Below are 26,854 nucleotides of genomic sequence, written 5' to 3'. Positions count from 1 at the left end.
ACAAGTTCACCGGCAAGGGGCTCCGGTGGATTTAACTGGTGGGCCGGAAAACTAGTACGAGGCTCAGAGCTGCTCGTACTTGGGTGGGCCACAGGGTCCCTAGCATGGCTGTCCCCTTGATCCGCCTGGCGGCGTCTCCGCCGCCATGGGGGCTCATCATCATCGCTAAATGATGAGGAGGACGCTTATGACAAAAGGGAAGTGGGGTCATCCTCGCCCTCACTGAGACTCTCGGACTCGGTGGCAAGCTGGGCGTATACCTCCTCAGCCGAGAACATCCGGCAGGCCATAGGGGAGTGTGTGTCTGCGTGTGTGTGTGCGTGATAAACCTTATTTGGTGTGCGTGTGTGTGGGGGCACGGGTGTTCGCGAACTCACCCTAGACCTAGCAGATAAAAAAGACTAACTAAAAAAAGGGCAAGAAATGTGAAAAAATAAAAATTCTAAATCGCTGATCAACTGTCCGAAGTTTCACCCCTTCTAGGACTTTTTGTTGGAAAATATCAATCGAACTGCCGGCAGACAGGGGGGGATTAAATGTGGACCTGACGCACCCCTGAAACCCCCCCCCCCCATATTGTTCAGTGGGGGTATCAAGTGACGAGTTAGTCATCCATTGTAAACACACCACCTCAGAATTGACCGTGGTACTGACCCTATAGGACCTATAAGAGCTGTCGACTCACCCTCCCTCACCTCCTTTTTTGTTGTGGATGGGATTCTGTTGAACAGTTTGTTCAATGTTAACTTTCTTACTGCCTTATACAGGCCTATTTCAAACCCGACCAGGTCAAACTGCTCCACCAGGCTGTAGTTGAGCTCCCGATTGAGGACCCTCACACAGTCTGGTGGCAGCACGGAGCTGGTCAGGTTGATGACCAAACTCTGTAAGTGGTTCAGAGGTACTTGATCAACTAACTTCTCCAGGATACCTGCTTCCTTTTGTATCCCTGTTTTTTGCTCCTCCCCCTTCTTGTGTGTTTCCCGAAGGGGGCTGGCCAACTTGACCACTACTTGTTTCTGCCTGACCCTGTATCATGGCATCATCAGAATGGCTAGAGTCTGAATTAGTAGTCCAATAGTCGCTTCTTTTCCGCAGCTGTCTGCGTTTCTTCGTGCAGTTCCTTGAGTTTCAGTTAAAAATCCTATCACCATCAAAGTCCTGTTTGTCACAAAGAAAACAGGCTTCTGGCCAGGGGGTACCCCTTGAAGCTACCCATGAAGAAGGCCTCTTTGACCAAACCTCCAAAGAATTCCAAACTCACTGGGAGTGGTCAGACAGAAGAAAAAGCAGATGAGAGTAGTTCCCACCCCTTTGTCTTCTCCTTCAAGTTTGGACCAATGGCCTCTCAAATTAGAAAAGTCATCAAGGACAATTGGAGCATACTTGAAAGAGATGAATCCCTGAAAGGGATTAAAAATGTGGCACCAATTATAGCCTTCAGGAAATGTCATACCCTGAAGGATAAATTGGTCTGCAGTAGATTTCAGGAAAATAAATCCACGACTTGGTTAGAGAATTGGGGACAAAAAGGTAACCGCAGATGTGGTCACTGTGTTGTAAGCTCAACCCGCAATGGGATACACTGATCTTTGGAGGGATCCAACATAAAGTGAATACCCTCATCACATGTAAAAGTAAAAATGTGGTGTATCTCATAAAGTGTAAATGCGGCAGGTTCTATATAGGAAAAACAATAAGATGTCTCCAGGAGAGGATTAGAGAGCATATAAATTCACTCACCACGGGAAAGGGCTGTTTACGGCTGATTGAACATGTGAGAAAGGAGCATGCAAGTAATCATCTGACTCTCAGTTTCGCAGGAACAGAAATAGTACATAGTCTACCACAAGGGGCGATAGACATAAGGATCTCCTTAGGAGAGAAAGTAAGTGGATCCTGCGCGCAGGAGCAATGGGGCCGTTAGGCCTGAATGACAAGATCGATATAGGGGTCTTCTTGTAAGTGCCCGCTCCCTCCCAGCAATAAGTTGCATATTTAATTAAAAGGTTATATGGTACCGTTTTAAAGGGATTCTGTCACCTCCCCTAACCCAAAATCGGATTTTAAAGCAGTCATGCAGCACAGCTTACCTTGAATAGGCTGTGTTCTTCTATCTTGTAATCCGTCCAGTAGTTTCTGTGAAAATCGACTTTATTAGTTATGCAAATTAGTCCTGAAGGTGCCCAGAGGGGCGTTTTGTTCGCCTTAGTGAGCCCAGTACCGCCCCTCTTACAGTGCCCAGCCCGCCTTCCTTGCGACTGTCTAACCGCCCCCAGCCTCCCACGTGAAAGCAAAACAAAAACGCAAGTTGCTTGGTGATCATTCACACACATGAAAAGTTCATATACAAAACAGTCACCTTTTCTATTGGGTGTTACTTTACACCCTGTTGGAAGTTCTACCTTATCAAGTCCACAGGCAGGCGTTAGGCGACCTGTTCACCCTCACAGGGGTCTGAGCCCTCCAGCCCGGATCAAGGCGCAGAACCCAACACAGCCCTGAGATCACAGCACACAGACCTCCTGAGCTTCACTGTCAGACGGAGGTAATCCTCTCCACCTGGCAGTGCTGGCTGTTTTTTATGCCTGGCAAAACCCGGCCTGGAACGTGGGGAGTAGTCACCCACCCAGTGCTTTGACTACCCCCAGTAAGAGCCGCCCCGGATCAGCTATTACAGCTATACTAAGTATCAAGGTGTCAAACAGCAACTGCTGCTGACACATAAAAACCGACTCTTACTCCACTGAAGCCAGGAACATCGGTGACACATACTTATCATACATTCCTTGTACCTTCTTACAAAATATACCGGCACAGGGGGTCGCATATCACTCTCTCCTGCACCGGGTCTCTTAGGCTGCACAATGATGTCATCACAAGTCAGTGCAGGCGGATGTAATGACGTAATTGCACAGACTGCGGTGGCACACAAGCAACTCAGCCCCGCAGGAGAGGTGGCATGAAGCGCTAGTGAGGTAAGTACTAGTGAGGTTTAACTTTCCTGGCCAGAACTATTTGGGGACATTGTAATAATGTAGGGGGACACTGGCACACTGCTGGGGCTGGGGGACATTATTCAAATGCAGGAGGCACTACTGGGGACATTGAGGCACTACTGAGGGTCATTATTCTAATGCAGGTGGCACAACTGGGGGCATTGGGGCACTGCTGGGGAAATTATTCTAATACAAGCGGCACTACTAGGGGCACTAGGGAACTGCTGGGGGACATTATTCTATTGCAGGAGGCAATATTGGAGGCATTGGGGCACTGCTGGGGGATATTATTCTAATGCAGGGGGCACTACTGGGGACATTGAGGCACTGCTGGGGGACATTATTTTAATGCAGGGGGAGCTATTGGTGGCATTTTCACACTTCAGGGGACATTGGGGGCACAGATGGGAACATACTATTGCTGGGGGCAGTACTGGGGGACATTATACTGAAGCAGGGGCATAACTGGGGTCATTATGATGCAGGGGGGGAACTGGTGGTGGACATTCCAATGCAAGGGTCACTGCTGGGGGAGATACTAATAATGCAGGAGGCACTGTTGGGGGACATAATACAGGGGGAATTGCTGGGGCATTTTAATAATACAGGGGGGGGGGGATGCTATGATACAAGCTGGCACAATATTGTAGATGGCAGCAGGATGACACTGTTGGGGTACCAAGAGGTGGAGGATGATGGAAAAGTGAGGAATCTAAGATGTCTGTGTGACAAACTCTGCAGAGATAAGATGCGGCATAAATCATTTGTCATGACTGTCTGGTCTGAATGGATCAGATCAGGAGAGAGAACGTAAATATGACTTTAGCAGTAGGCTGAGAGGGGAGGGATTGAGAATTTGGCACAAGGGTGGGGGCGCCATTTCAATTGTTACCTCAGGCAACAGAAGAGTTAGAATTATCTCTGGCCACAGCTTTCAACTGTATCTGTGTCCTAAAGATGCAGATACAGCAGTGGGCAGACTTGGAACCGCTGCCGGGAATGGCGATTCCTGGCTGGTATTCCTGATTAGGGCCCCCAGATATAATTTTGCTTGGGGCCCCAGAAATGCCAAGCTCGCATTAGATACAGTTGAGATCAGCCTGCTCAAACAGGTTCTGGGCACAAGAACTGGCATGAAAGTGAGCAGACAGACTCTATGTCAGTGTGGTATTCTGCGCTGTTATGTGTATCGCCTGAATGGCCTATCACCATGATAGCCCATTAGGGGGAAGGTTGCTGACCAGACTGTGATAGACTATTCAGCACTGAATACCAAACTGACATCAATGTGAAAACAATAACTAAATATAAAGCACCATCTTACTATTGTATGTCTGCAGTGTGAGATCAGTGGTGTTAATTCACCTAACCCTTTAAAAACGCCAGTTACTTATCCAAATCTGTGAAAATAATCTGTTTGCCCACTTTGATGCCAATTGTTGTGCCCTAAACCTGTTAGCGCCAGGCTGATCAACTGTATTTGATGCGGGGTATCACCCTCTGCATGTTAGCACTATGAGATCTGTGCCCAAAATGAATTTAACCCTTTAAAAAGACCAGTTACTAATTCATATCAGAATTATAGAAATGTTTCTGTTTAGTCAATTTGATGCCAGTTCTTGTGGCAACACCACTTATTTAAATCACTGAAAGTGTCTTTCTGCCCTATTTGATGCCAGTTCTCATGCCCAGAACCTGTTGGGGCCAGGCTGAACTCAACTGCATATGATAAGGGACATCACCCTCTGTATGTTGGCAGTGCAAGCTCACTGGCCCGAACGCATTTTACCCTTTAAATCCCACCTTTTGTGCCCACTTTGATGCCCATTTGTGTGCCATCATTTTTATTTTTTCCATCATGTTCCTACAGGACAGCAGACTGCAACTTTATTTATTACTGGCGATAAGGTCTCCTTAAAACTCATTAAAAAAGAAATACAAATAATGTGGGTAAGAAACCAACTTCTACCTGAAGATGAGAAGAAGAACCTGAGAAGCAGGAAGCCCTGGGCATAACTCCTCCCATTCATGTGCCTGATCACATGTTCATGACATCATCAAAGGTCCTGCAGCTCTCTAAGAACCTGAAGCTTCTACAGTAATTAGACCGGAAAGGTAAGGCTCCCAAGTCCACGGAGCTGGGATGTATCCGTCCCTGAGAGGGTGTATTGTGTGAGGGCAGCATGGCTCAGCTGGGCAGCTAGTCACTGACCAGTCTGCCAGGTCTCTGTTTCCGGAAGTTGCAGACTGAAGATATGTATACATAGGTGACAGTGCATAGATCTGCTGTATACCGTACGTACCTCCCTCACAGAGGGACACATCGTTTAATGTGTGAAAGATGCACTTTTCCTGCATAGTTATATACTTCAATAATTGTTTTTTTATTTTTCACACAACAGCGTAAAAATGTATCTGAATATAACATTTTTTTTAATCCAAATTGCATCAAATAATGAAATAATATGCAAGGCAGGATTTAATATATAGACAGGAACCAGGGAAACACATTCTGGATCAATATAGTAAATGTAATAATGCAAAGCTGTACCTCAGATGTAAAAATGTATCCAACCCCTATAATGCCTCCCAAAATGTTTGGGCACCACATACAGGTGCTGCTGCATCCTCCACGTCACACGCGATGCATACCCGTCTCTTCTGCGTTGTTAGGGAGGCTCGTTCCTGTCGCTGCCTGCTATTGGCTTGCACCCTTGTCCCCCCTCGCTGGATGTTTTGATCTGTGTGACTGGGAAATGTAGCAGCGGGCATCAGGAGTGACGCAGATGCAAGGGAACAAGGTAAGTATAGCCTATATGTGGTGACTGGGCATTTTGCGGGGCCTTATAAGGGTTATTATATTATAGGATAACCCCTTAAAGGAGCAAAGAGGGAGGCTTGGGTCAAAAACTGGGACAGTCCCTCCAAAAGAGGGACAGTTAGGTATGGTATACAGATAAATATATAGCTCCCACTAGAGTTGTTGCGATACCACATTTTTTATTCGATTTCGATACCATTAAAAAGTATTGTGATACTCGATACCATTCGATACCACATAAAAAAAACACTATTAAAAAATCCACGTGCATTCTGCATTTAAAAAAATGTCGAATCGCGCAGTTTTTCTTTTTCTTTTTTTTTCTGTTCCGGCGTTCACCGCATAGATTTTATATTTTAATAGTTTGGACTTTTCGGACGTGGCAATATGTGATATGTTTATTTATTGTTTATATATTTTATATGTAAAACTGGGAAAGGGGGTGATTTATATTTAATATTTTTATTTATTTTTTACAGTTTATTTAATAACTATCCTGGGATCTTTCATCCCTCGTCCTAGTCACCCTGATAGAGCTCTATAAGGGTGAATAGGACCTCACAGCCTGGAGCTGACTATGGCAGCCAGGGCTTCAGTAGCGTCCTGGCTGCCATGGTAACCGATCGCAGACCCAGGATTACACAGCTGGGGCTCCGTTCAGAAGCTGCCGCTGCCACCAATGAAGAGGAGGGGAGGGGACCCTGTGGCCACTGCCACCAAGTATTTTAATACTGGGGGGGTTGAGGGGGGCGGGCGCACTGCACCACCAATGATAATTAACCTTTAATACAGGAGGCGGGTGACGGCAGCAGATCAGCAGAAGTTAACCCCTCAGGTGCCGCACCTGAGGGGTTAACTGCCGCTGATCGCAGCTCCCTGTCAGAGGCAGGGTGCCGGCTATGTGATTCTGCTGCCGGCACCTGCCTCCTGTATTAAAAGTTAAAGACAACCTTTCATGAGCAGGCTACATAGAGCGGCGCCCAGGGATCTCCCTGCACTTACTATTATTCTTGGGCGCCACTCCGTTCGCTTGCTGTGCCCCCGTTACCATCTCCTGCTCCGTATGCTAATTATTACTATCGGAGCAATGGGGAGGAGACATCAGCTTCTCTCCTGGGCGTTTCTTCTCCCTGGCTGTGACACTCTGCGCAGTGATTGGACAGCGCTACAGCAGGGAGAAGGAACGCCCTGGAGAGAAGCTGATGTCTCCTCCCCATTGATCCGATAGTAGTGGCTGGGGACACCAGTGTTTTGGGTCCCCTGCCAGCGCTGCGATTGGCTGGAACAACGCTCCAGCCAATGGCAGCACTATAGCCTCACAGGAAGAGGCTGAACTTCCCTGCATGCAGCCATTCTAGCTTGTGACTGCATGCAGAGAGTTTCTGTGCTGCTGTGGCTTACTGGGACATTAACCATTTTGCTGCTGAAAAGAAGAAATAAGAACATCTGGAATAGCTGCACAGATAATTTTTTTCATTTGCAGCTGTTCCAGGTCCCCCCCATCCTTTTTTTTACGGATGCCATTTGGTCTGTGCACTTCTTTTGGTCTTTTTATTTTATTTTTTATCATTTTCCAGCTCTGCATCACTTTTTCTGCATCTGAGCTGTGACCAGCAAGTGGTCACGATCTGTGTGCGTGCGTGCTGCAGAGCACCAATCAGTAGTGTGCTCAGTAGCATCTGCTAATTTTTTTGTTTTGTTTTCCCCCCCACTTTTTTGGTGTGAAAAAATAACTTCAGTTAGTGGTAGTTAGTTGTGTGTGTTTGTATATGTGTGTGTGTATATATATATATATATATATATATATATATAATTTGTGTGTATATACAGTGGATATAAAAAGTCTACACTCACCTGTTAAAATGTCAGGTTTCTGTGATGTAAAAAATTAGACAAAGATAAATCATTTCTGAATTTTTTCTACCTTTTAATGTGACCTATAAACTGTACAACTCAATTGAAAAACAAACTGAAATCTTTTAGGTAGAGGGAATAAAAAAATATAAAAATAAAATAATATGGTTGCATAAGTGTGCTCACCCTTAAAGGGAACCTGTCACCTGGATTTTGGGTATAGAGCCAAGGACATGGGCTGCTAGATGGCCACTAGCACATCTGCAATACCCAGTCCCCATAGCTCTGTGTGCTTTTATTGTGTAAAAAAAACCGATTTGATACATATGCAAATTACCCTGAGATGAGTCCTGTCCCTGACTCATCTCACGTACAGGACTCATCTCAGGTTAATTTGCATATGTATCAAATCGTTTTTTACACAATAAAAGCACACAGAGCTATGGGGACTGGGTATTATGGATGTGCTAGTGGCCATCTAGCAGCCCATGTCCTCGGCTCTATACACATAATCCCAGTGACAGGTTCCCTTTAAACTAATACTTTGTTGAAGCACCTTTTAGATTTTATTACAGCACTCTTTTTGGGTATGAGTCTATCAGATCACATTTTGACTTGGCAAGATTTGCCCACTCTTCTTTGCAAAAACACTCCAAATCTGTCAGATTGCGAGGGCATCTCCTGTGCACAGCCCTCTTCAGATAACCCCACAGATTTTCAATCGGATTCAGGTCTGGGCTCTGGCTGGGCCATTCCAAAACTTTAATCTTCTTCTGGTGAAGCCATCCCTCTGTTGATTTGGATGTATGCTTTGGGTCGTTGTCATGCTGAAAGATGAAGTTCCTCTTCATGTTCAGCTTTCTAGCAGAAGCCTGAACTGTTCATAATTCCCTGTAGCTTAACTAAGGCCCCAGTTCCAGCTGAAGAAAAACAGCCCCAAAGCATGATGCTGCCACCGCCATGCTTCACTGTGGGTATAGCGTTCTTTTGGTGATGCGCAGTGTTGTTTTTACGGCAAACATATCTTTTGGAATTATGGCCAAAAAACCTTGGTTTCATCAGACCATAACACCTTTTCCCACATGCTTTTGGGAGACTTGAGATATATTTTTGCTAAATGTAGCCTGGCTTGGATGTTATTCTTCGTAAGAAAAGGCTTTCGTCTTGCCACTCTACCCCATAGCCCAGACATATGAAGAATATGGGAGATTGTTGTCACATGTACCACACAGCCAGTACTTGCCAGATATTCCTGCAGCTCCTTTAATGTTGTTTAAACTTAACCAAGGTTAGGGCTGGTCACACAAATTATATAAATATGTACCTAACTTGTAAATTGCAATAAATTGAATAATGGGAAGACCTTAAAACATACTTTTATTAGTAAAATTTAAAATAATAGGCCCAAAAAAAGTTTTTGTACAAAATGCAGCTTACTAGGAGGTGACACTCAACTGCCAACCAAGGTGAGCTGGTAGAGAGTTAAATAAGCAGCCAGGAGGTGTGTTCACTGGCTCACTCAGAGGGTGAGTTAGGAACAAAAGGGATAGAGTATAAGAGGGAGACAGATGCTGAGTCTCTTCCCCTAAGGATTTCCCTTTGTCCTATCTGTTACAACTCGACCCCTCTCTGTCTGTCCCTAGATTGCCCTCAATACTGACAGGTGACTGCCCAGCTTCGTCGGAAACAACACAGACCAGTCACATACTAGGGCAGACAGACCAATACAAAGCAAAAAAAATGACCCTACGCGTTTCACTGGCTGTACACCAGATCATCAGGGGACTAACCAATACCTGGACTTCAAACAGAAAAAAACTGTTTGTGCTCGTTTAAGCCTCAATTGCCGCCACTAGCAACTAAAGGACAATCCTGTAATTACAACAGAGTGTACTTAGCTTGCCAAGTTGTATCCTGAGTCCGCTCCTCTCCTGCGTGTGGCAGTGGGGAGTGATTAATCCCGCTGGCATCCTTTTTAAGCCTCGCGCGTCTAATTAGCTCCTCTCCCAATATCACATGATCAATCACGTGGATCGTGACATATCTAGTCACGTCACATCTGGGATCATATGATCGGGAGCGGCACTGGTAGTGCCGCCCCAATGTTGCGGCCGAATCTCCTCCATGTGTGATTGGTCCAACAATGAAAGGGGGTGGATCCATGGGCGCCTGTAGCGAAGTGGAGGTGGGCTAATTCCACTCCCCACAAGACACCCATTACTCTGGCCAGAATAGCCAAGTAAGGTGCATCACTCCGTACAATCACAGGAGGCGCTACCTGGAGGTGCTATCACTGGCATGTATGGGGTCTAGGAGACATGGTGGAGCAGCCCCCCCCCCCCCCAAAAAAAAATATATAAATATATATATATATATATATATATCAGAAGGTGGATCTTGTTTCCTCAATAAAGCAGTTAAAGGAAAGCTGCTCATTGAGGCCAGTGGGGTTGGAGGTTTTGAGCTAAAAAATCCACCAGGTCTCCCTCTGCAATATCCTCCTATCCCAATTGCCCCCTCTCTTCAGGGGAGGGATTAGTTCAATACCCATGAAGGTGATACCCTTCCAATTTCCATTGTGGCTGGTTTCTATATGTTTGGCTAGTGGGGTATTTCTTTTATGCCTGATGTCTCCAAGGTGCTCCCCCACCCTCCTTCGAAATTCCTGTGTGGTTTTACCCACATATTCCATGCCACAATGACATGTGGCCTTATAAATTACTCCTTTAGATCTACAATTTTGGAATCCCTTAATTGAGTAGCTCTTGCCGGTTACATTGCTATAGAATGCCGAGCCTTTATTGATGTAGGGGCATGCGACGCAGCCACTGCAGTGAAAGCAACCCTCCAGAGGTTTGAGCCACCTCCCCGACTGCTCATTGGTGGCTAAACGATCTCGTATGCTCCGACCCCTGCAATACGTAATGTTTGCAGTAGGTGCGACAATTTCTTTGATGTCTGGATCCAGCAGTAAGATGTTCCAATGTTTAGATAAGACCTCACGCACTTCTCTTGCGGCCCCATCAAAAGTGCCTATTAGGCGAATCTGTTTCTCCCCCTTCTCTACTTTGTTGGGATGGAGGAGCTCCGTTCGACTCCTTGAACTGGCTTTTTGATAGACTACTCTGAGAGTCGATTCAGGATAACCTTTTTCCCTGAACCTCTCGCATAGATCATCAGCCTGTTTAAATTCCTTCAAAGTGGAACAGTTCATCCTCATTCGCAGGTACTGTCCAGTGGGGATACCCCTTTTCAGGGGAAGGGAATGGTGGCTGTTCCAATTTAAAAGGGAGTTAGTGGATGTTGGCTTTCTATAGGTTTTGGTTTGAAGTTCACCCCGACTCTCTCTCATGATCACTATGTCCAGAAAAGGTAGGGAATTTTTTCGGGCTTCTGACGTGAACCGCAGCCTCACATCATTGATGTTAAGTCCCTCCACAAAGTGTTGCAGTTAGCCAGCCTCCCCATTCCACAGAAGAAAAATATCATCAATGAATCTGACCCATGTCCCCACATGTGCGACCACATGGGCCAGAGATTCACCGAATACAATTGTCTTCTCCCACCAGCCCAGGAACAAGTTGGCATACGAGGGGGCGCAGGGACTCCCCATCGCCGTGCCCCTGAGCTGGTGGTAGAAGACACCATCAAATAGGAAATAGTATTCCAGCAATCTCAAAACCAGATAGTTATGGGCATAATACTGGCGGCCTCTGGTCAACAGAAAGGTCTCAGCTGCTTTCAGTCCCAAATGATGTGGGATTGAGGAGTATAATGCCTCAACATCAATAGAGGCCAACCATGTACCGTCATCTATAGAAACACCTTCCAACCGACCCATAAGATCATTTCTATCGCTAATGTAAGAGGGTAGAGTCCTAACAAAGGGGGCCAGGATAATGTTGCTGTAGGCCTCTTGGTAGCCTCCCAGACCAGTTTTCTTCTGGTCTTTTCATCAATTTTGGAGGGACGTCCAGTTCTTGGTAATGTCACTGTTGTGCCATATTTTCTCCACTTGATGATGACTTCACTGTGTTGCATGGTATATCTAATGCCTTGGAAAAAAATTGTACCCTTCTCCTGACTGATACCTTTTAACAATGAGATCCTGATGCTTTGGAAGCTCTCTGTGGACCATGGCTTTTGCTCTCTGTGGACCAACTAGAACAGCTGAACTTTATTTGGGGTTAATCAGAGGCACTTTAAATGATGGCAGGTGTATGCTGACTCCTATTTAACATGATTTTGAATGTAATTGCTTAATTCTGAACATAGCTGCATCCCCAGTTATAAGAGGGTGTGCACACTTATGCAACCACATTATTTTTTTTATTTCTTCCTTCCACCTAAAAGATTTCAGTTTGTTTTTCAATTGAGTGCTACATTTTATAGGTCACATTAAAGGTGGAAAAGGTTATTATAATTATTTATCTTTGTCTAATTTTTTTACAGCACAGAAACCTGCCATTTTAACAGGGGTGTCTAGAATTTTTATCACCACTGTATATCAATTTCAGTTAGTGTCAGTTTAGGGAGGGTTAGATTCCGCTAATACCTGCCTAGCAAATTGGCAAGGTATGGCATAAAAATATACAAACTCTGTGAGAGTAGCTCCGGGTACAGCCACAAGTTCTGCATTTACGAAGGGAAAGATTCCAGGATAGAAACCCCAGAATGCTTCCCCCCCCCCCCCCCCCAGTCCTAGGAGTTAGTGGGAAGATTGTGTTGGAATTACTGCACGCACTGCTGGATAAGGGTTACCACCTCTATGTGGATAACTATCATACCAGCATACCCCTATTCAGGTCCCTAACTGCCAGGAGTACTGTGGCTTGCGGCACAGTACGCAAAAATCTGCGAGGCCTCCCTAGATCCCTGGTAGGACAACCACTGAGAATGGGTGAAAGTAGGGCTCTCCTCCATGATAACATGCTGATGGTTAAGAGCAAGGACAAGAGGGACATCCTTGTACTGACCAACATTCACACTAGTGCCAGCTCCCCTGCCACTGTACGAGGTACCACTACCACTGTCAACAAGCCAGACTGCATCTTTGATTACAACAAGCACATGGGAGGGGTGGATCTTGCAGATCAACTTATGAAGCCCTACAGTGCCACACGAAAAACAAAAGTGTGGTACAAAAAGCTGGCCGTACACATTGTACATATGGCAATGTGCAATGCGTACATCCTATGTCAATCTTGAGGCCACAGAGGAACTTTCCTTCAGTTCCAAGAGGTGGCTATCAAGGACCTAATTTATCAAACCCAGGCCGGAGAGGGTCCCAGTACTTCAGGAAGTCATGGTGCCCGTGTCATACCAAGGCAACATTTTCTAGGTCAAGTCCTCCAGACAGCAAGGAAGGGAAGGACCCCCAAAAAATGCAGGGTGTGTCACAAAAGAGGGATAAGGAAAGACACCATTTACCAATGCGAAACCTGCCCTGAAAAACCTGGCCTGTGCATGCAGGACTGCTTCAGAATCTACCAAGTATTAATTTCATCCTTTATGCTCCCTGTAATATTCCCACTTTATATCTGATTTAGTCCACTTTGCTTGCATATCCAACAATCACTACATATTCTTTTCTGTGAGACACCTGTTTGCTAAAAAGTATCCTTTCCACCGCTTAAAATGTTCATACGGGGGTGCTCTTTCCAAAATGGGGTCACTTCTTGGGGTTTTTCATTTCTGTGGACCTCTGGAAACTTTTTAAATGTGACATGGCAGCTTAAATTCATGTCTGCCAATTCAGGCCTGCAAAAAAACATATTTTGCACTTTGCCTCTAAAGACCTGCTGTGCGCCAATATAGCAGGCTACGAGCACATATGGGGTGTTCGCAAAATGGGGAAAAAATGGGGAACATATACTGGGGTGAATTTTCTCCTTTAACCCCTTGTGAAAGTGAAAATTTTGGGTCTTCTAGTATTCATTTTGCAAATGTGTGCTTTGAAATGCTTCTCTCAAGTAATTCTGCCTTCTGTGAGACACCTGTTTGCTAAAAAGTACCCTTTCCACCACGTAAAATGTTCGTACGTGGGTGCTCTTTCCGAAATGGGGTCACTTCTTGGGGTTTTTGATTTCTGGGGACCTCCAGAAATTTATTTAATGCGACATGGCACCTAAAATCAATGTCTGCCAATTCAGGTCAGCAAAATCCATATTTAGCTGTTTGACTGTAGAACCCTGCCATGCGCCCATACATAATTTTTTTTAGCGCATATGGGGTGTTGTCATATTCGGGTGGAAATGGGGAACAAAATTTGAGATGCGGTTGTAGAGACAGTCGGGGCCGGAAGTGTGCCAGTGGCAAGGGCAGACTGGGCATGCACTTCTCTTATTAGGAAAAGCAGCGCATGTGCAGTTATAATAAAGCCATGGACGAGCTTTCTCTAAAGCTCCTCCATGTCACATGCAGCCATGGACGAACTGGCTGCACGCAGAGTGGGGCTCAGTGGGGGCGGGGCTCATTATAAAAACATTACCGTTCAGATTTTTTTAAGAAAGTATATTAGGAAACTCTTTTTTTACCCTACCTCCCACTACATAGTGGAAAGTACTTATATAGTGGCAAACCCCTTTAAGGTGAAAAATGGCAAGGTCCTTAGGGGGTTAAAAAGAGTGAACTCAGTTGTTTGACAATAAATGGCTTCAACCAACCACTAACCATGAGTCAAAGACAAGTTTTTGTGTTATCATTCATATTCTCTAAACAATGGTTAAGAAATCATAAATTCTGCAAAGGTATGTAAAGTTATGAGCACAACTGTAAATGTAACTTACTAAAGTGAGACAACCACTTTAAGAGCCATAGGCTGTGTGCATGCTAATCACCACCTGCAGCTGCAACAGATGACTACACTGGAGCTGCAGGAGAAGATGACTGGCTGCTGGACAGCAGTGTAGTGGGGCAGCAGTGCACAGTTTATGGTTTATGTATAGGTGATATGCCACCAGAACTTCTGTGCATGTTCTGATGATAAATATCATTTATAACTTATTTTGTTGTGGAGATTCATAAAACTGTCTAAAATAAAAGCTTTGTTACCCATCGTAACCAGCAAGGTGTGGCTTTTATTTCTGTGCTGTGTTGCCATAAGGGTTGGGCGATTAATCACTATTTTAGTGTCCAAGCAGCGATATTACAAAAAAGTTAATAAAGGCCACACTATCTTGGCCCGTCAATTTACGGGATGCTACCTCCAAGGGTGCTCCCCAGGCAGTGAAAGACACCGCTAGATGTCCCCAATACCACCCTGATGCGATTGCTCAATGCTTTCGTGATTATTACTATAAATTGTATAATCTTGCCTACAAACACTCGCACCAACCCACCCCCCCACCCTGCATACGGAATTACTTAGTCTCTTGTAAATTGCCCAAGGTCTCTCTGAAGGCAGTCACCTCTCTGAACAGCCCCATATCATCCAAGGAACTCAGGGATGTGACTGAAACTCTCCCCTTAGGCAAATCTCTGGGACCTGATGGGTTCACAGACCTGTACTACAAAACGTTTGAATCAGAACTCTCCCCCAATCTCCTGGCCTTACTCAACTCATTTCTACTGGATTCTCCAATCCCGCCGTCTATGCGGTCATCCCATATTGTAATCATCCACAAGATGGGTAAAGACCCTCAGGACTGAGCTAACTATAGACTGATCAGCCTTCTTAATGCAAACCTGAAAATTTTCACCCGTATTCTCGCTGCTCGTCTGAATTTGTGGCTCCCCAGCCTGGTCCATAAGGACCAGGTGGGGTTTATCCCCTATCGACAAGGCGGAGATAACACTCGCCGTGTTGTTGACCTGATTGATGTGGTGATGCGTACCTCGACCCCCACAGTTATTTTGAGCCTTGATGCAGAAAAAGGGCTTTGACCGACTCAATTGGTACTTCTTATTCGAAACCCTCCGAACCTTCGGTATCGCAAGACCCTTTCTGCAAGCTATCCTCAGCCTCTACTCTGCCCCTTCGGCTCCTCTATTCCATTCAATAGTTCTAATGGTACACGTCAGGGCTGCCTGCTGTCACCGCTTATTTTGCCTTGTGTATAGAACCCCTTGCAGCACACATACGACTGAACCCCGACATTCAGGGACCTTAAAGTACGGGACAGGGAGTTTAGGATCTCCCTTTATGCGGACAATGTCCTCCTCGACCTGACCAATCCCCTCATTACACTACCAAACCTACAAAAAGCCTTCTCACTACGGCGACCTTTCGGGATGCAAGGTCAATGCTTCTAAGTCAGAAACCCTACCTATCCTTATACCTGCCCGTGATCTAACATTGCTCCAGAACAATTACTTTTATCGATGGTTGGACACCACACTGAAGTACCTAGGGGTTCATATTACTCCTACATATGCCTCATTGTACTCCAGTAACTTTCCTCCCCTCTTTCAGGAACTTAAGTCCCTCCTCAAAAAATGTTTGCCTATAGGTCCTTAGTATCATACACTATTACTGGGCTTCTCATTTGTGTGTCGTTCCTTTTTGGGCGTCCCAACAGGCATACACCAAATGGGTAGAAATAAAAAAACTATGGATTGCTCCAGTTCATCCGAACACCCTGCTATGGCAGCGGGTCCCCTAGCTCCTCACACTCCCCTCCTGGGGCCTTTGGCCTTTACCAAACACATATGGGACACCTGCCACTGACAGTTTGCCTTAGCTTCTCAACGCTTCTCTATGATCTCCTTTCTCTACAACCCAGCTATTCCCTCTAGCTTGACCTCCCGCATGGTCCGGGTCTGGTTATAGTTGGGTCTCTTCCATCTGACGGACATTGTAGACGCCTCTACTCTGACATTTAGGTCCTTTGCGCAACTTCAGGACCAATCGAAATTAGGGATCGACCGATTATCGGTTTTACCGATATTATCGGCCGATATTGAGGATTTTGACTGTTATCGGTATCGGCATTTATTTTGCCGATATTCAGATAAAATATGGGGAACACAGATCGCGCTGCTCTCAGCGCTCTCCGTGTTCCCTCAGCAGCACAGGGGAGAAGGAAGCCGTGTCTCCCTCCCCCTGTGCTGCTGCTGCCGCTGCAGCCAATAGGAGGACAGGGGACAAGAGAAGGGGAGGGGCTGTGGCCACTGCGCCACCAATGAAGAGAAATCTCTCATTCATTCAAATTGAACAGGAGGCGGGCGCTGCAGAATGACCTAGGCGGCTCCCGGCCTCTATGAGCTGTAGCTGCGATCCTCGGTTAACCCCTCAGGTGCCGCGGATCGCAGCTACCGCTCATAGAGGTCGGGAGCCAGCTATGCGATTCTGCAGCTCCTGCCTCCTGTATATGAATAAATGAGAGATTTAACTTCATTGGTGGTGCAGTGCGCCCCCCCGCCCCCCCAGTATATTAATCATTGGTGGCGCAGTGCGCCCCCCCAAGCCCCCCAGTATTAATCATTGGTGGCGCAGTGCACCCCCCACCCCCACGTTAAAAACATTGGTGGCGCAGTGCAACAGTATAAAAAAAAATATATATATTTTAGTGAAGCACAATTTCAGTAGCCTTTCTCATGATTGGAAAAGGATAATGTGTAGCAGAAACATTGCATCTGCTGGATATAGAGTAAGCGTTTTTCATTTCATTATCTGCAACCACCAGTGCTGCCTCCTGTTTAGGGCTTTTTGATCAGCATCAGATCCGCATTCTTTTTGCGGGTCAGATGTGGACCCATTCAATTCAATTTCTTCTGGGGAGGTGAGTTTGCCTCAGATCCCACCTGGGCATGCAGCGGACCTCTCCACTCTGTACTGCGGTGCTGTATTGACTCTTTATATACAGTATCTGGACTATCAGGCAGAAAGAGGGAGCTCCTCCTCCCTTTCGTGCCCCTGCAAACAAAGTTACAGATTGCCATAGCAACCGGGGACCTAATAAAGGCCCCCAAGGCATGCCATGAGTGCATGTCTATTAACCTTTACCACAGGCACAACCTAAGGCCCCTTTCACACGAACAATACAGATTGTGGCTGGATCTTTTCAGGCCAAAAAACTGAACAAGTGCAGTCAGTTTTGTCTACGATTGCGGTCAGTGGTTCAGTTTTTTGCACATGTGTGAAAAAAAGAAAAAAAAAGAAAAATTACAAACAACATCTAGCAACCATCAGTGAAAAACACTTTGCACCTGAATGCAATGTGTTTTTCACGGAAGTCCCGTTCACTTCTATGGGACCAGGACTGCATGAAAAACGCAGAATATAGAACATACTGCCATTTTTACACAGAACTGATGCGTGGAAAAATAACGCTCACTTAAATAGACCCATACATAGAAATTAATGGGTCAGGATTCAGGGCTGGTCCACGCATTGCACCCGTACGGAAAACTTGCTCATGTAAACAGCCATAATAGACAGCCTGTTGGTCTTAAATACTGTATTGCATTTGTGTACATGATATATCAGTGCATCATAAAAGTGATCAAATGAACAAGATGTGGCTTGTGGAATGCAGATATATATATTAATTTATTAATTTTTTTTTTTTTGCATGAGACTGTGCAAAAAGTAGCAAGAAACTAGAAACTATACATAGTTGATATTGCTTAATCGTACTGATCCATAGAACAGGGGTGCACAAGCCGCAGCCCCCATCCTGCTGGACAGGAACACAGCTGATCGTCTGTGCAGTGAGCTGTGTTTCTGACAGTAGCGCTTTATAGTGCAGTATAAAAGCTCCTGCAATCTAGAAGAAGCAGATCATGTTCCCTGCCGTCAGTGACAGCTGGGACCCAAAGGAGAAGACAAAATATTCCTCTATTGGACCTGGCAATCACGTTTTCACTGGGTGTCTTTGGCGTAGCAGAGTTTCCAGGTCTTAGCCCACCCTGATTAACTCTGCTGTGTACAATGCCCCCCACAGGGGGCTATTGTCCCTGTAACTGGGGCACCTTTCGATGCTCCCATTACAGTGTAAACATTTAAAATACAAAAAAAAAAGTGTTAGGATACTTTCACATCTTCGTTTCTGCTGAATCCGTCATGGATCAGCAAAAACGCTTCCGTCATGATAATTCAACCGTCTACATCTGTTATAACGGATCCAGTTGTATTATTGCTAAAATAGCCATGACGGTTTCTTTTGTGTCAGAGAAAATAGATTAATCTCTATTGACTTAGGCCTCATGCACACGACCGTTGTGTGCATCCGTTGCCGTTGTGCCGTTTTCCGTTTTTTTTTCACTGACCCATTGACTTTCAATGGGTCCGTGGAAAAATCGGAAAATGCACCGTTTTGCAGCCGAGGCCGTGATCCATGTATCCTGTCCGTCAAAAAAATAAGACCTGTCCTGACTGACAACGGTTCACGGACCCATTCAAGTCAATGGGTCCGTGAAAGAACACGGATGCACACAAGATTGGCATCCGTGTCCGTGATCCGTGGCCGTAGGTTGCTTTCATACAGACTGATCCGAAGATCCGTCTGCATAAAAGCTTTTACAGATCTAAGTTTTCACCTGAAAGGGTTAATTGTACTATCATATCCCCCTGTAAGAGATCAGGGCTGCCAGGCAGCAGGGGGCAGACCCCCCCCCCCCCCCAGTTTGAATATCATTGGTGGCCAGTGCGGCCCCCCCCCTCCCTCTATTGTAATAATAGCTTGGTGGCCAGTGTGCCCCCCCAACGGGCCCCCCCTTCCTCCCTCTATTGTAATAAATCGTTGGTGGCACAATGTGCGCCCCCCATCGGCCCCCCTCCCTCTATAGCAGTAACAACATTGGTGGCCAGTGTGCGGCCTCCCATCTCTCCCCCCCCCCCCCCGATCATTGGTGGCAGCGGAGTTCCGATCGGAGTCCCAGTTTAATCGCTGGGGCTCCGATCGGTAACCATGGCAACCAGGACGCTACTGCAGTCCTGGTTGCCATGGTTACTTAGCAATAGTACAATAGTAGAAGATTCATAGTTACCTGCTTGCTGCTGTGATGTCTGTGTCCGGCCGGGAGCTCCACCTACTGGTAAGTAACAGGTCTGTGCGGCGCATTGCTAAATTAACTGTCACTTACCAGTAGGAGGAGCTCCCGGCCGGTCACAGACATCGCAGCAGCAAGCAGGTAAGTATGAATCTTCTACTATTGTACTATTGCTAAGTAACCATGGCAACCAGGGCTGCAGTAGCTTCCTGGTTGCCATGGTTACCGATCGGAGCCCCAGCGATTAAACTGGGACTCCGATCGGAACTACGCTGCCACCAATGATGGGGGGGGGGGGATGGGAGGCCGCACACTGGCCACCAATGTTGTTACTGCTATAGAGGGAGGGGGGGGCGCACACTGTGCCACCAACGATTTATTACAATAGAGGGAGGGAGGGGGGGGGGCGATGGGGGGTGCACACTGTGCCACCAACGATTTATTACAATAGAGGGAGGGAGGGGGGGCGATGGGGGGTGCACACTGTGCCACCAACGAGTTAACTACAGGGGAGGGAGGGGGGGGGCCATTGGCCACCAATGAGTTAAAAACAGGGGAGGGGGTCTGCCCCCTGCTGCCTGGCAGCACCTGCCGGGCAGCAGGGGGCAGTCATGTACACAGTTTTTTTGTATATTCTAACCTGAAGCGTCCCCATCACCATGGGAACGCCTCTGTGTTAGAATATACTGTCGGATCTGAGTTTCACGATGTAGCTCATATCCGACAGTATATTCTAACATAGAGGCGTTCCCATGGTGATGGGGACGCTTCAAGTTAAAATATACCATCGGATTGGAGAAAACTCCAATCCGATGGTATAAAAGAACTCCAGACTTTACATTGAAAGTCAATGGGGACGGATCCGTTTGAAATGGCACCATATTGTGTCAACGTCAAACGGATCCGTCCCCATTGACTTACATTGTAATTCAGGACGGATCCGTTTGGCTCCGCACGGCCAGGCGGACACCAAAACGACTTTTTTTTCATGTCCGTGGATCCTCCAAAAATCAAGGAAGACCCACGGACGAAAAAACGGTCACGGATCACGAACCTACGGACCCCGTTTTTGCGGACCGTGAAAAAAAACTGTCGTGTGCATGAGGCCTTACATGGTTAGCCATAATGGAACTGTCTTGCTCCGCATCCCAGGACGCGCTTGCAGCACTTCTGTGTGCGGAATAGAAACTCAATGAAACTGAACGGAATGCATGCCGTTCCCTTCAGTTTTGTCCCTATTGATAATGAATGGAGACATAGGATCTCAATAGCGGAAAGGGAAAGCGCAGATGTGAAAGTAGCCTTAGTGTCTTTAGAGGCCCTTTGATACCAGAGTTTTTTTTGTTTTTGCGTTTTCATTTTTCTTCTCTATCTTCCTTGAGCCATAATTTATTACATTTTTACCATTCACATATCCATATGAAGACTTATTTTTTGTTGTACTTTCTAAAGCCACCATTTAATATGGCATACAATGTAGTGGGAAGCGGGGTGAAAAATTCCAAATGGGGTGGAATTAGGGAAAAAAAAAGGTTCCTCCACTGTTTTATGGGTTTTGTCCCTACGGCGTTCCATTTGCAGCAAAACTGACCTTTGTCCTTCATTCTCTGGGTCCGTATGATTGCCATGATACCACATATGTATAATTTGTTTTTGTCTAAACAGTGTAAAAATTAATTAACATTTTCACCATATTCTGACCCCAATGCATTTTATATATCTACTGAACTGCCCTCATTGTCAGAACCCCCCAGACCTCAGATCAGCCCTGATTGTCAGACCCCCAGAGTCCCTTGCCAGACCCCCCATCAGACCTCAGATCAGCCTTATTGTTAGACCATCAGACTTCACATCAGAATAAAATGAAACTAAACGTATCTTACCTCTCCTGCGCCGCGGCTCCTCTCCATCTCGTTAAGCAGTTGCGCTCCCATGTCTTCTCCAGCCGCGCTGCACTGTCACCTGACTGAGTGCAGTGTCAGATCATAGTGCGCGCACTTCGTCCTGACCGGACCCAGGAAGGAAGACCGAGTGGGTGAGTATTACAAGCGCTTGCAGCGCATCACTCCCTACTCCCGGCACCTAAAGCATACTAGTGAGCGCTTCCATAATGGCAGTGAGAGCAGGGTACCTGCTGTATAATATAGATGACAACTGCAAGTGAGGACCCAGGCCCAGCCCCTGAGCACACACCATGACTGTGTCATACTATTACATTGCTGACAGTTAAACCCTTAAGGACCCTGCCATTTTTCACCTTAAAGGGGTTATCCCATCTTAGACAATGCGATATGCCCCCATTGTCTAATAGGTGCGGGTCCCACCTCTGGGACCCGCACCTACAAGGAGAACAGAGTGGGTAAACTTAAGGAGGGCGCACTGCGCATGCGCAGCCGCACTCCATTCATTTCTATGGGGCCGCCGAAAATAGCCTAGCGCTGGCTCGGCTATTTCCGTTGGCCCCATAGAAATGAATGGGAGCAGTGGCTGTGCATGCGGCCACGTGCTCCCATTCGTTTCAATGGCAGAGGCGGGAAGCTGCGCCAGCCACAACTCTCCTCAGCTCTGTTCTCCTTGTAGGTGCGGGTCCCAGAGGTGGGACCCGCACCTATCAGACAATGGGGGCATATCCTAGCGATATGCCTCATTGTCTAAGATGGAATAACCCCTTTAAGGACCAGGCCACTGTTTTCAAATCTGACATGTGTGGTGATAACTTTAAAACGCTTTTACTTATCCAAGCCATTCCGAGGTTGTTTTCTCGTCACATATTGTACTTCGTGACAGTGGTAAATGTGAGTCAAAATATTTCATTTATATTTATAAAAAAAATTTACCCAAAAAATTTCAGGTCTGAAGTCACTTTGTAAAACAAGCCTAAGCCCCACACTAGTGTTTTTTGCTGGATCCGACAGGGTTCAACAAAAACGCTTCCGTTACTGATAATACAACCATCTGCATCCATTATGAACTGATCAGGTTGTATTATCTTTAACATAGCCAAGACGGATCTGTCATGATTTCCATTGAAAGTTAGTGGGGGACAGATCCGTTTTCTATTGTGTCAGAGAAAAATGATCCGTCCTCATTGATTTGCACTGTGGGTCATAACGGATCCATTTTGCTCCGCATCCCAGGATGGAAAGCAAAGCGCAGCATGCTGCGGTTTGCTGTCCGGTATGAGAACAGAACGGAATGCATTTTGGAGAATTCCGTTCTGTTCAGAAGTATGGCGTCCCCATTCACTTCTATGGGACGGTTCCATCTGTCCAAGTGAATACTACATAGCTGTCCCATAGAGGTGAATGGGGACTCCATACTTGTAATTACATCTGTTCACCACTGCAATTGCTGTGGCGAGCAGGTAAACAGAGCAGGCAGTGCTAGTACAAGTGCTGTCTTCTCTTCAAACAGCTGACCTGCAGTAGTACCTAGTGTCAGCCCCTCTCCCCTTCCCGATCTGATATAGTAAAAAGCGGACAAACCCTTTAAATGCCGAAAAAGGAAAAGCCAATGCAACAGCGCTCTGCAAACAAAGAATATATGAACTAATGCTATATTCACTAGAAAAAATGATTATGTATTTTGATTGAAATTATTTATGCCCAATGACCACAGCAAGGTGACCTCCTTCTGTGAACCTACTCTATGTGACAACAGGCCTCAAATTAATTTAGAGAAGCAGGCTCCAAATGTACACGAGTCTGCTCTATTTGTTACCTCTCTGTGCCAGCAGGCCTCTGAATTCAGGGAGCGCAGACTACAGCTATATATATATATATTGCACTAATTAAAAACTGCCTATGGAAAAGATGGGTTATTTAGGAGTGCACGACTAAAAATGAAGACAACCACACCTCCAAATGTATACTGCAAAGACAAAAGACAAAGTTAGCACATCCTGTAAACGTAATAAATGCGCAGGTGCGCATCACAATGGCTGAAACTACAAAAGTGAAAGCAAACACAATGTAACAGTACTCTGCAAACACAGAATATATTCATTATATGAATGAATATCGGGTGTTATGTACCTGGAAATGGTCTGGGCACTGACAGGACTGTGTAGTGAAGTTTCTAACTACAGTCAGGTCCATAAATATTGGGATATCGACACAATTGTAACATTTTTGACTCTATACACCACCACAATGGATTTGAAATGAAACGAACAAGATGTGCTTTAACTGCAGACTGTCAGCTTTAATTTGAGGGTATTTACATCCAAATCAGGTGAACGGTATATGTGCCTCCCACTTGTTAAGGAACCAAAAGTAATGGGACAATTGGCTTCTCAGCTGTTCCATGGCCAAGTGTGTGTTATTCCCTCATTATCCCAATTAGGCCTCATGCACACAACAGTTTTTTTTCACGGTCCGCAAAAACGGGGTCCGTAGGTCCGTGATCCGTGACCGTTTTTTCGTCTGTGGGTCTTCCTCGTTTTGGTGTCCGCCTGGCCGTGCGGAGCCAAACGGATCCGTCCTGAATTACAATGCAAGTCAATGGGGACGGATCCGTTTGACGTTGACACAATATGGTGCAATTGCAAACGGATCCGTCCCCTTTGACTTTCAATGTAAAGTCTGGAGTCCCTTTTATACCATCGGATCGGAGTTTTCTCCAATCCGATGGTATATTTTAACTTGAAGCGTCCCATCACCATGGGAACGTCTCTGTTAGAATATACTGTCAGATATGAGTTACATCGTGAAAACTCATATCCGACAGTATATTCTAACACAGAGGTGTTCCCATGGTGATGGGGACGCTTCTAGTTAGAATATACTACAAACTGTGTACATGACTGCCCCCTGCTGCCTGGCAGCACCCGATCTCTTACAGGGGGCCGAGATCAGCACAATTAACCCCTCAGGTGCCGCTCCTGAAGGGGTTAATTGTGCGTATCATAGCCCCCTGTAAGAGATCAGGGCTGCCAGGCAGCAGGGGGCAGACCCCCCCCTCCCCAGTTTGAATATCATTGGTGGCACAGTGTGCCACCAATGCTATTATTACAATAGAGGGAGGGGGCGGGGGGCCGCACTGGCCACCAATTAAATTTAAACTGGGGAAGGAGGGGGGTCTGCTGCCTGGCAGCCCCGAATCTCTTACAGGGGGCTATGATACGCACAATTAACCCCTTCAGGTGCAGCACCTGAGGGGTTAATTGTGAGGATCACAGCCCCCTGTAGGAGATCGGGTGCTGCCAGGCAGCAGGGGGCAGTCATGTACACAGTTCGTTGTATATTCTAACTAGAAGCGTCCCCATCACCATGGGAACGCCTCTGTGTTAGAATATACTGTCGGATCTGAGTTTTCACGAAGTGAAAACTCAGCTCTGAAAAAGCTTTTATGCAGACGGATCTTCGGATCCGTCTGTATGAAAGTAACCTACGGATCACGGACATGAATGCCAATCATGTGTGCATCCGTGTTCTTTCACGGACCCATTGACTTGAATGGGTCCGTGAACCGTTGTCCGTCAAAAAAATAGGACAGGTCATATTTTTTTGACGGACAGGATACACGGATCACGGTCTCGGCTGCAAAACGGTGCATTTTCCAATTTGAAAGTCAATAGGTCAGTGAAAAAAAAACTGAAAACGGCACAACGGCCACAGATGCACACAACGGTCGTGTGCATGAGGCCTTACAATGAGCAGATAAAAGGTCCAGAGTTCATTTCAAGTGTGCTATTTGCATTTGGAATCTGATGCTGTCAACTCTCAAGATAAGATCCTAATAGCTGTCACTATCAGTGAAGCAAGTCATCATTAGGCTGACAAAACAAAACAAACCCATCAAAGATAGCAAAAACATTAGGCAGAGCCAAAACAACAGTTTGGAACATTCTTAAAAATAAGGAACGCATCGGTAAACTCAGCAACAAAGACCACGGAAAACAACTGTCTTGGACGACAGAAGAATTCTTTCCCTGGTGAAGAAAAAACCCTTCACACCAGTTGGCCAGATCAAGGTAGGTGTATATGTGTCAAAGTCAACAATCAAGAGAAGACTTCACCAGAGTGAATACAGAGATGTAAGCCATTGTTGAGCCTCAAAAACAGGAAGGCCAGATTAGAGTTTGGCAAACGACATTTAAAAAAGCCTTCACAGTTCTGGAACAACATCCTATGGACATATGAGACCAAAATCAACTTGTACCAGAGTGATGGGAAGAGAAGAGTATGGAGAAGGAAAGGAACTTCTCATGATCTTAAGCATACCACCTCATCAGAGAAGCATGGTGGTGGTAGTTTCATGGCGTGGGCATGTATGGCTGCTAATGGAACTGGTTCTCTTGTTTTCATTGACGATGTGACTGTTGACAAAAGCAGCAGGATGAATTCTGAAGTGTTTTGGGCAATATTATCTGCTTATATTCAGCCAAATGCTTCAGAACTTATTGGACGGCGCTTCACAGTGCAGATGGACAATGACCCAAAGCATACTGCAAAAGCAACCAAAGAGTTTTTTTTAAGGGAAAGAAGTGGAATTTATGCAATGGCCAAGTCAATCACCTGACCTGAATCCGATTGAGCATGCATTTCACTTGCTGAAGACAAAACTGAAGGGAAAATGCCCCAAGAACAAGCAGGGACTGAAGACAGTTGCAGTAGAGGCCTGGCAGAGCATCACCAGGGATGAAACCCAGCATCTGGTGATGTCTATGCGTTCCAGACTTCAGGCTGTAATTTGCTGCAAAGGATTTGCAATCAAGTATTAAAAAGTGAAAGTTTGATTTATGATTTATTCTGTCCCATTATGTATGGTCCCTTAACAAGTGGGAGGCATATATGCAAACTGTTGTAATTCCTACACCGTTCACCTGATTTGTGTGTAAATACCCTCAAATTAAAGCTGACAGTCTGCCGTTAAAGCACATTATGTTCGTTTCATTGGTGTATAGAGCCAAAAATGCTAGAATTGTGTTGATGTCCCAATATTTATGGACCTGACTGTATGTCTGGATGGTGGACAATGAAACTGTGGGGGCAGAAAAATTAGCCTTTTAACTGGTCGTTTATCTGAGCTGTTCAGAGCTTGTTTACCATGAGTCCATGCCCTCTCATAACCACTGCTCCCAATATCTCATAACAGCAAGGTCAGGGCTCTTTCACACCTGCGTTATTGTCTTCCATCATAGAGTTCCGTCGTCGGGGCTCTATGCCGGAAGAATCCTGATCAGGATTATCCTAATGCATTCTGAATGGAGTGAAATCCGTTCAGGATGCATCAGGATGTCTTC

General features: G+C 45.9%; 1 protein-coding gene across 2 annotated transcripts in view; it reads left to right on the top strand.

Moving 5' to 3' along the window:
- Positions 1-5,036: 5,036 nt before the first annotated feature.
- STX17 (syntaxin 17) overlaps positions 5,037-26,854 on the top strand; it is a 143,276-nt gene continuing 121,458 nt past the window's right edge. Inside the window, exon 1 of one of the 2 annotated variants that reach the window (XM_044293686.1) lies at positions 5,037-5,114. The gene's annotated coding sequence lies outside the window, so the exon portion shown is untranslated. The other variant, XM_044293685.1, reaches the window with a different exon arrangement.

Source organism: Bufo gargarizans, chromosome 5 (assembly GCF_014858855.1).
Source record: "Bufo gargarizans isolate SCDJY-AF-19 chromosome 5, ASM1485885v1, whole genome shotgun sequence".
Classification (NCBI taxonomy): domain Eukaryota; kingdom Metazoa; phylum Chordata; class Amphibia; order Anura; family Bufonidae; genus Bufo; species Bufo gargarizans.
Note: the sequence above shows the minus strand (reverse complement) of the source record. Positions and strands in the feature narration are given on the sequence as shown.